Raw genomic sequence first — 10,827 nt, 5'->3', positions numbered from 1 at the left:
TGATCCTAATCATGAGAGTTGCTTTATAGTTGGAGTTTCTTCCAGCAATAACCAGGAGCAAACACCCCTCTGCTCTGGACACTGGTGTTTGCAGCTGGAAACTTTCTGAAAGGCTGCACAGAAACAATTATGTCAATTCAGAGAGGAGGTAGCAAAAATATGTGTTACATCTGTCTTTGGATTCTACAGAAGTTGGAATTGTTTTTGATTATAAGAGCATAAAGTTATGGGACTGTAGGAAACTAAGATGGAAATTGCTTTTGATATTCTCATCTAAAGGTGTTTTAATGGAACAGAGAGGTGGATATTAAACTAAATATTTGTCAGTGGACACTGCTGAAGTGCAAGTTAAATATTTTTAAATTTAATTTATTTTAAATGCAGTAGTGCTGATAACACTGGCACTTAGGTCAATATCATTTCTCATTAAAGTTCTTTTAACATTCACAGCTTTATCAGTTACCACGAGCTCATCACAGCAGCCAGGTATGAATTACACATTTCCCATGCTTTATCTAATTCATTCCTCCATCCTGCACTTCAATAATTTGAATCTGAAGTATATCAGGAAAACAGAGTTGTTTTCTTCTCAAGCAGAACTATTCCTCACAAAGAGTAACAGCCAGACTGAATTGCCATGGAGGATGTTGCAGCTGAGCTTGTAAATATTATTTTGAGAGACTTACATTTCCTTCTGAAAGGAAAGAGCATTAAGGAATATTTTGAAAATACAGAAAGGGAATAATAGGGAAAAAAAACCTCCAAAACCTGCAAGATAAATTTGGCTCACCAGCCTTTTTGCAATTTCATGTCTAACATTCATTTTTGAGATAGATCAGTTACATCAAGCTGAGTTTAGTTTTATGTACCTGGTAAAATGGATTCACAAGGATCTGGCCCATTCTCCTCTGTCACCTCATATTTCTGTTTCTGTGTCTGCACATTCTTTTTTAACAGTTTGGAGAAAAAGAAATGTAAGTTTCTAAGTAAATATTTTTACATTCAGTTGCTCCATAGAGCTTCTGTATTTTGTGCAATTCCTCATGATAAAATGCAATGCTGAAGTAAAAGAGTTAATTAAAATTTAGACTGGAAACTGGAATACCAAATGAATCTAATCTGAGAGTTATGATTTCAGGTTTTCTTAAGCCCAGCAACAAATAAATGAATATCCAAGGAGTGGGACAGCCATGCACTGAGGGTTGGGACAAACTCTCAGCAGGAGCTCTGGAATGAGAGGATCTCTGATACAGAAATGTGCACTTTGCTTTTGGCTGGGCTGTTCTCAGAAGGGGTTATAATCCACCAGGAGAGTGGATTTTTCTGGATTTGGGAGGAGCCAGTAGGTCTAGAGGTGTGTGGATTATTTACCATTCCTGTTGCCTCAGGAAGTGCAGAACTCTGCTCCTACAACTTCCTCTGATGTGTCTCATGGGCAATCCAGCTTAGTGTAAAAATTACTTCAGTTTGCTTTCTGATTTAATTGCAAAATCACTCAGACTTTGTGTGTTTTCTCCGTGAGTAATCCAAATTTAGATTTCACTGTTGGTGCTACCTGGCTTTTTTGTGTGTTTGTGTTTAATGCAGCTGAAAGTTATTATGTAAAATGGGTAAATTGGAGCCTTTAAAGGAGCTGCCAACTTGCATTTGCCTGAGTTACTTCAGCAGAATTCCAGACACGTCATCCTGATTTCACAAGTCTGCAGAGATCTCCAGAGTGGACTGACCCATCTGTGTGAGGTACTGAATGGCTCTGTGCTTTTGTTCCTCACAGGAGCCTGTGTGTGTGTGCTCCAGCCGTTAATCCATGGAATCCAGGGTCCTGTCTGGACAAACTGGCCATGTCCTTGCTGGGCACAGTCCTCAAGCCTGGCAGGAGACAAACTGGCATCCCCTTGCTGGTCACAGTGCTCAAGCCTGGCAGGAAGGGGCACTCCCAATCACCCTGAGCCCCCTGGGTGCGGTGCAGGTGCAGGGTTTCCTCTCTGACCTTTCCCCAAAACTGAAAATTGGCGTCTCAACATTCCTCCTTCCCTGTTCAGGGACAATGCTAAGCTCGTGATGAAAGTGTTCCCCCCTAAAACTGACATTTTTCTGTGCTCACTCACCCTGAAGTGACAGAAGATAGGAAGGAGAGGAAAATGGAAAGGGAGGCTTTAGTTGCCCTAACCTTGACTTCCAAAACAAAACTGGACAAAGCCACCCCTGTGTCTGGCTTTGCAAACCAAGGCACCAGCATGGCCAGCTGGGGACAATCCCTGTCAGGGATGTTGCTCACAGCTCCCTGTTCTGACAGTGCTTGAGCTTTGTTGTTCAGTTTTGTCCTGGGCAGGCTGGGAGAGCATTTCCCCTGCTCAGAGTCCCTGGGGCATCTCCTCAGCACACCCAAATTCACCTTTCAGCCGGGCCCTACAAATCAAAGCCTCCTCATGGGGCAAAACCACATTCCCTTCATTGTTGTTGCACACTGTGTACCCATGAAGGGTCCTTCTGGACTCAGTTCTAAGGGGATAATTGTGCTATTTAAATATTAAACATCAAAGTTCTTTTTTTTATTGTTAAACCAATATTAAAGTAGGACAAAGCTGATTTACAGTTTATGGCGGCGCATTCCAGAGTCGCTGGCGTTGCAGCTGATGTCCTGTTCCAGCAATATTGGCACTGCCAGGAGGCAGAGAAATGGAGATTTTAATCAAAAAACTTTATTTGAGATCCACTCCAGTTAAATTATAAGTTAATCTTGCCTTGTGAACTTCCAGGCTGTTAAAAAGGGCAAATGGCTGCAGTGTCCTCTGAAACAATTCAAACCCTATTTTTCATCAGGAAATGATTCCACTGCCCTGGAATTGCAAGTTGGGTGTCTTTTCCTCACAGATTGTTATTTAATCTCTATATATTAGCTTTCATTGCCCTTTTGATATATTTAGGCTCATAAACTTCTCATTGACTAGATTGAATTTAGCACGATGTTGTTACTTTTTATGAACAGAATGAATCAATAGCAGATCTGTTGGTTTGCTCTCAGTTGTTTATTTTAAGGGATATTTAAACTCTGAGGGAAAATGGAAGGGCTGATGCCCAGTCCTCCTCTTTAATACTCATTATTTGGTAACACTGAGTACAGCCTGCCTCAACCAGCAACTGCTGCACACATTATCCAGACATCCAGGGCCAATAATATTTCCTGACATCCTCTGAAATGTAAAATATTTTGCAGTATTCCCAATTTATGGCATTTAATACTTGCAAATTACTTTATTGTTGTAATAGAAAGCTTTTGTTTCATTACTAGGGAATATTTCAGAATAAGATTATTTTTTCACTGAAAATAGTAACTCTGTCTTGAAAATGTCTGTCTGATATCTTAATATATGTATTTATATATGAGGAAATAGTAATTTATTTTCCTGTACTCCTCAAATAATCTGTACAAACCAGTTGACTTCATCTATAAATTTAAAGCACAGTACTAGGAAGTATCACTGGGTTCATTTATAATTGAATTTTAGGGGTTTGGTTTCTTGCTTTTTTTTCTTGTTTGTTTAATAACAATAAAAACCATCTATTAACCAAGTTCCACTCAGACAAATGCAAAACTGTGCCTAGTGGATCTAAAAACTCAGGAATTCTTAAATCAGTGTAATCAGGTGATAACAGCCCAGACTTTGTGCTTGCAGGAGGAATTGTTTGCAGTCACTGTTACCTCTGTGGGCTCCCTCCCTCGTTATTTATGCATCTTTATTATTGTATTAAGTGGTTAATTAAATCTGGTCAGGTTAACCTTTGTTGATGATTAGAAGTAGGCATCTCAGCCACTGGAAAGCAAATCATTTTGGGTGGAACATCTTGTTCTTGTTTGAATAATTATCTTTGTTTACATTCACACAGCGTTAATCGCTTGAACCAGACATTTTTGGGGAAAGAGGGGGAGTGCCCAGAGCAGGTTACACAGATTATAAAGGAGGAACATTTCCCTTCCTTCTCCTCTAGGAGAAAAACAGGGAAACTGTTTGAATTAATAATCCAGAATTCAAAGTATTCACAAAGAGCTGTAATTTGTTGTCAAATAACTTTCAAAAGCCAAACCTCCAGGCTGAGCAGCTGAACTGAGTCCTGTTTCCTTGGTGAGAATTCTTCAGCACTAGCATTCCAATATTTTCCTGGTGGAGTATTTGTCATTCTTTTCCAATTATTCCTGGTATTATTTTATAACTCTGTCTTTGTTCTGTGGTCTGTTCTTTTTTGAGTGCTAGTGAAAGCCTCTTGTCATTTTCCTTGTCCTTCCCCTTGGTTTGATATTTTCTGCCAACTCTCTGCCCTAAAGCCTTTTTTCCCCTTTTTCTCCATGTAATGGGATCTTGCTTCCATCAAACCACTGCTCAGGGAAGAGTGAATTTATCCCAGACAAATTCTCCAAATGTTGTGGCTTCTGTTATCAAGGTAGGAAAGACCAGAAGGAGAGATGGTAAAGTAGTGACCTCCTGGCAGAATTTCTGATTCTTCTTTGGGAAGAGCTCAACAACTCAGTCAAAAGATGTTCATTCTGGAGATTAATTTATTTTGATCATGAAATACTGTTTATCAACTGTTGCTTCTCAGGAACCAAATTGTGGGGATTCCAGGAGATCTGTAAACTCAGCATGGTCCAGGAAGTGGCATGGTAGGAAACTAAAGAAGAAATAGAGTAAAACCACAGAAGATTTCTTGGTACCACTACAAACCCTCATGTAGCTGTGTGAATGCTCTGCCTGAAAAAGGAGATGTTAGAACAGCAAAAGCTGTGGAGAAGGGCAAAAAATGCAATCAAAGATCTGGCAGATGTGGAAGCTGAGCTGTATTCCCATGTTCCTGTACAAAAGGCCTCCAAGTCATTTAAGGGTGCAACTTTCTTTATGCAATCCTTTTTCTGATTAAAATGGTCTTCTGTAAGTGATTTTATGATACATATAAATATTGTGGTTATCAGTCTTCACTGTTAAAATAAGGCTCTTTTCTTTGGCAGGAGGAAGGCTTTACATGCAAATTCAGATTTCTGATGCATTCCCACTGACTCTGCCCTTCTGTTCTGGCAGAATCAGGAAAAACTGGGGGGTTTGTATGTTCTTTTATTTGTTTCTTTATGTATCATGTGCTCTCTGATTCTCATTTACTTCTTATTTTGTTATCTTTCCTGTTCTTTTTCTTTTTTGTGGCTACATTTGTGGCTGCATTTTTTAGTTTTATTTGTTTACTTTGCCTTGAACTTTCTCCTAAATCCTTCTTTTCTTTTTAGCTAGACCTGAATAAACACATTGAAGCCTCATTTTTCTCTCTTTCCATTTCCACTTCCCTTCCTCTTCTACTTGCATATCTTTCCCCCTCATATTATCATTTTCTCCTCAGCATTTATTGATGTTTTTCTTTCCCATGAACTTTCCTTTTTTTGGTGTTTTGTACTTCACCTCAGGGGAGACTCAACAAGGATTTGGGCCTTTTTTCCTTAACAGTGCAAAACTGGAGAGAAACCACCTTAAAAATGTGTGGGACAAACTCTGTCCTAACTGTCCTGTGGCATGAGGATGACTGGGAGCAAATAAATTCCTGTTTAGCAAATTTAACTTCTCCTAAAAATTCAGCCTCCATCCTTCCAGCTGGAAACTGGATCATATAATGTGTTATTACAAGCTGTTAAAATTTGAGACCGAGGAGGGGGAATAGGCTGAAGTTATTCCATGGATTGTTCTGTTCTTTGTGGGAGGCTGTTAAAATAAAGCAACAGTATAAAAGATGAATTATATACAATTTAATGTAAAGCTGTTGGAAGCCATTAGAATATTTCTTCCTTGATGGTCTAACATTTGTGGTACTTTTACAAAGTTTCACATTTTTTGGTTCTTCTCGAACATTATGAAAATTGTACTGAGAGGAGTAAATTCATCTGCATAAAATTGACTGCAAAGAGCAATTAGTCCTTCATTAATATGCAAATTTGGTCCAGTGCAGATTCATCCATATATGAGGCTTAAATATGCAAGTCAGTCTTGCTGTGCGAGGAGCCCAGATGCTTTTATTTACTTTGAAATTGAGGGATTTGGTTAATGATGTTGTTGACAGGAAAACTTGAATAAATTTGATGATCACCATCTTTCATATTAGACGAGGCCCATGGAAAAAAATTACCAAGTAAAATACCAATTTTATTTGGTAATTTCCTATTACCAATCTTGTAATAAAATGTAAGATAGAAAGTAATAGAGTTAGATTTCCTAATGTAGTTATCCTGAGACTTAAACTGTTCCCCAAAGATGGAGCCATTTTTCTTAAACTTTGTTTTTCCAGAGGGTAAAGACATCTCCATAAGCTGTATGAATAACACACTGCCTGGAGATTTAATATTGGGAAGTTGGTTCTGTGTCTTGCTTCAGTTGGTGAGAGGATGAAAGCCTGGGAATGGAAAAGCAGGAGCTTTGGAAATGTTCTTTGTCATCTCCCATGATTTATCTTTAGGGTCTTTTCAAGAATTAGTGTTGAGGCCTTTGCCCTGAACCTGTGGAGCCACCCTGGAATCTGTCTGAACACACAGCCAATTCTGTTTGGATCACCTGAGCATCTTAATCAACACTTTCCTAAATATCTTTAAATCTTTACAGCCCTTGGTAATGATTCTTTCTTCCTGCTGGCACCCACCAGAGCAGGGCTTTCCCTCGCCAATAAATCCAATCTTGCCTCTGTCCTCCTCTTTTCCTGCCCCACAGTTCCTTTGGCACATCCAGGATTTCCCTGGTTCTGTCCAGCATCCATCACTCAGGTATGGGAACAGTTCCTTTGCACTCTCAGTCTTGATTCAGCTGCAACATCCCACAGCTTGTTCCTCCTCGTGTTTCTTCCTTTTTTTTTCTCTGCAATTCCCTCAGGCATAAATTTACCTTTGGCTTAAGCAAAACTGGTCTTTGATTGAATCATGCCCATTTTTTCCTGGACCAAACCTGGTCTTCTATCTTGCCTGAGCAAGGCATTGGAACTTCCAAAATAACAGAGAGATGTGGTTGAAATGGACTGAGCTGTGTGGTAATTTATAAAGCTCTAGTTGGAACTACCTGAGGACAAGTTAATAGATGAGACCATTTGATTGCTCTGACTTCCTGGCACAGCTGTTTGGGATATAAATCCTCACAACAGTTGGTTTCCAAATCCTTAATGTGCTGCACTAGGCAAAAAGTTTCTACAGCCATGTTGAGGAGAGAAAAAAAATTCAATGAGACACCAAAATTGTTCATGTGGTTTTGCAGATGAATCCAAAAGCAGGAAAATGAAGATGGAATTGAGTGTTTGGGAGGAACAGAGGAGGGATCTGATAAAGGCTCTGGTTATCCTACAAGGAATCTTTGGTTTTTACCATAAGAATGAGGAACTGACAGTGTCAGAAGGGAGTTTATTTGCAGTCCTTAATCGTTTAGGAGGTGATAAATTGATTAAAAGGTGAAACCTTAAAACCACACCATCTGCTGAGACTTAAATAGCCTTTGCCTTTGCAAACACAGAATTGTTGGGCAGTTTGTTCTTTTTCAGCATCATCCACAGCAATCTTGGCTTTCTGATCTAACTCCCAAGAGGGGGACAATATTAATTTTGAAGTGTATAAACAACAGGCATCTCAGCACAACCTGAGGTTGTCTCCTATCAACTATGTAATCTTTATATTCTAGATTAATAAACACTTCAGCCTTGGAGTTTATTAGTCCAAAATATATTTATTACCTCATAAATTCAAACCCCCTCCAGTTACCATCTAATTAAACTGCAGCGCTGTGCCTGCTATCTTTGGGGATGTATTAATAATGGAATTATCTTGTGAAACAGTAATTACATACTTTGTGCATTCTTTGCCACACTCTTTCTTCAGTGTCTGTGTGATGAGTGGGGCACACAGTGCTCCATTGTTTGGAGCTCCTCCAAACTCTCTGTGTATCCAAAGATAAGCAGATTTTTTTTTTTTCCCCTTCTTGTAGAAGAGGGAGAAAAGTTTGTGCATTTTTTGTACTCAGGAAGGACCAATACCACCAGACTAGGAAAGTTATGAAACATGATTGTGCAAGTGATTTTAGCTGGTGCTTTCTCCTCACTCTTTGAGGAGATTACTCTCAGGAGTGAAACCTCCTTGCAGGATATGTTTTGTTCTTACTGCAGCTGCCAAAAGCTGAAGACAACCACTTTATCTGCAAGAGAATATTCATTTATGGAACTTCACTGGTGGCATAGGTTTGGAAACAGGAAAAGAACCTTAAAGCCTTCCTCAGGAGAGAGATTCACTCACAATTTTCTCCAGTGGTAAGTGTCCTTGCTGTATTCTAATTTATAAATGTATTGACTCTGTGCTTTTGCTTTATAAGGTTGTCCCCTTCTCCTACTCTGGATAACTTGTATTGACAAGAATTCTTTTGCTCATTTTTCCTCACTTAATACAGAATTAGGTGTCTGAATCCTGCCTGGTGCTCCCTTCCCTGCATGGAAAGAGGCACAGGAGGCAACACCTTTGGCACATAAGTTCCCTGGAGTTTGAAGTGCCTTATCTGCAGTTCAAGTACATCTGTTGAGCAACACTGGCAGCGTGTGATTCTTGTTGACACAGGCTCTGCTCTACCTGACAGGAGGGGGGTTTGTTCTCTCTTGTGCTCCAGCATTCTGTGGGTTTAGGATCCATGTGTTGTGTTTTCTTGCCTTTTATTTGTTCACTGCAATTGCAATGTCTGCAGGGACAGGAAGGGCACTTCCCACCACTTTCCTCCCTGAATCTTTCCAATCTTTCCAGCACAAGTTTTGCCTTCTCCCTGCTTTTCTGCTCCACAAGTTCTGAAGTGTGATGCCAAATAAAATATGAGTAGTGGTCACTGACTTCATAGAGGGGTTTGATTGAACTTCCAGCTGGAACTCCATCACTCCTATATTGTGATTGCAGCTTAATGCTTTACTTGCATTTTACAGTCATTCAGGGGCCAAGTTTTCAAGTCTTCCAGATTTGGACTTGTTTTGATATCACTGCAAAATCCTGCAAGACTTCTGCCAACAGCAAGGCCAATGGGTTTGAAGGCAGATGGCATTTCCAGTACCTAAAGCCTGGTCAGGTGTGAGTATCTCAGTAGTAAGAGTGACTCAAACTTGTAGCTTTGATTTCCAATAAGACACTATTTGCTTTATCCAGTAATTTTCATCTGCCAGCACTCACAGTGATTTAAATCAGACTGTTTTCATGGATGAGTGTTATTCTTTGGAAATAAAGAATGCCTGACAAGCTTCTGTAGTTTCATGAATAGATTTTTGTAAACCACAAAATGAAATGTAATTATTGTATGAGATATGTTTTACAGAATCTCAAATGGCTTTATCAGCCCAATGTCTAGGAATTCACCTTCTGAGATTGAACATCTTGTGCTTGGTGTCTTAATAAAAATGGTGTCTGATAGCACTTGGCCACAGTGTGGAATGGAACAGCTTCTGTTGTAATGAATAGCAAACATCTGCAAAGAATAATTATATTTATGACATATTCCTCAAACACACATTATCATTCTTACAGCTCAGGATTAATTACTGCATTGTCAGAACCTGCTGATCTCAAAACTTTTGGTTGTCTAATATTTCTTGTGGCTGTTGATGAGAAGATGGTCTGTGTGTCCCCAGAATGGTTGCAGGTTGTGCCTTGCCTGTTCTGTCACTCTGCTTTTTTGTCCCTGGTATCTAAACTATTCAAACTAGACACCTTTCTGATGTGTTTTTCCTGATGTGAATAAATTCACTGCAGAATACTTGCAGAGCAAAAGATGTTTGTTGCCAAGCAATTATATCAGATGAAATCTACAGAAGGGTAATATTTTAGTCTGATTTTTTTTTGCTACAGGCATGAATCTGAAGATGAATTCTGGGAATTTAGGGAAGGAAAAATACAGGGCTTTTGTTTCTTAATTTTTTCCCCTTGTCTTCTGTATTTTGCAGTGATTGCTTTGAGTCTGTAAGGTCATCATGGTTGAAGGCATGAAGATGAGGACATCAAAGCCTTTGCCCACTTCTGACAATTACTCTGGAGACAAACACAGCTCAGAAGACAAATGTTATGAGCTACCTGTAAGTTCTGGTTCACAAAACAGATGAGAATCCAGAGATACTCTTGAACTTAGAAATGAAAATTATTCTCAAGGTAATGGTTGAGCTCATTATCTGCTGCTCTTTCTAAATGTAAAGTAAGGAGTGCAAGGCCCATATATTCTCTCTATACCAGCTGACATGTTTTCTGCATTCCTGTGTTTGCCTAAGAAGTCATGGATAATCAATTTGATGTGCAAAATACCCTGCATGGGTGAGTTCTGATACATATCACTTGCCATGGCTGTGCTGTTCTGAGAGGCAAAAACTTTCAGGAAGGGAAGAGCAAGAAAAATCTGCCTGATAATTTTCTCATCAGTTTTTCTCCAAGGACATATCTGTAGGTGGATTCTATAGACAGTGTTTGGGTTTTTTCCCTCCCCCTTGACTGGCTGGTTCTGTGTGTGTCAGTTATTTTCTCTTGCTGTATTAGAAATCAAAGCTACCTTATCACTTCAGGATAAATATATCTATATTTATATCTCTGTATCTATCTCCTGTAATCCTAACTAGGAAAAACTAACCTGAAACATTTCATTTTCAGCCTTTGTTATTATTTAAATATATTTTTAAATTATTTTTTTAATTCCCTACATGTATTACAGATAATTTCCCATCTGATTGGGAAGCAGAATAGGCAGGAACCAGCAGCAGACAGATGTGATTATAAAAGATGTTCTGTTTGTTGTAATGAGACTTATGGTCTTAATA

General features: G+C 39.2%; 1 long non-coding RNA gene across 1 annotated transcript; it reads left to right on the top strand.

Annotated features, from left to right (window-relative positions):
• The first annotated feature begins 1,456 nt into the window (after positions 1 to 1,456).
• On the top strand, positions 1,457 to 10,625 carry LOC117005876. Its single transcript, XR_004419898.1, has 4 exons — positions 1,457 to 1,740; positions 8,167 to 8,307; positions 8,962 to 9,103; positions 9,970 to 10,625. It is a non-coding gene; the product is annotated as an uncharacterized LOC117005876 (long non-coding RNA).
• Positions 10,626 to 10,827: the final 202 nt, after the last annotated feature.

Source organism: Catharus ustulatus, chromosome 22 (genome assembly GCF_009819885.2).
Source record: "Catharus ustulatus isolate bCatUst1 chromosome 22, bCatUst1.pri.v2, whole genome shotgun sequence".
NCBI classification, from domain to species: Eukaryota; Metazoa; Chordata; class Aves; order Passeriformes; family Turdidae; genus Catharus; species Catharus ustulatus.
The sequence above is the reverse complement of the archived record's forward strand: the minus strand, read 5'-3'. Positions and strand labels throughout refer to the sequence as shown.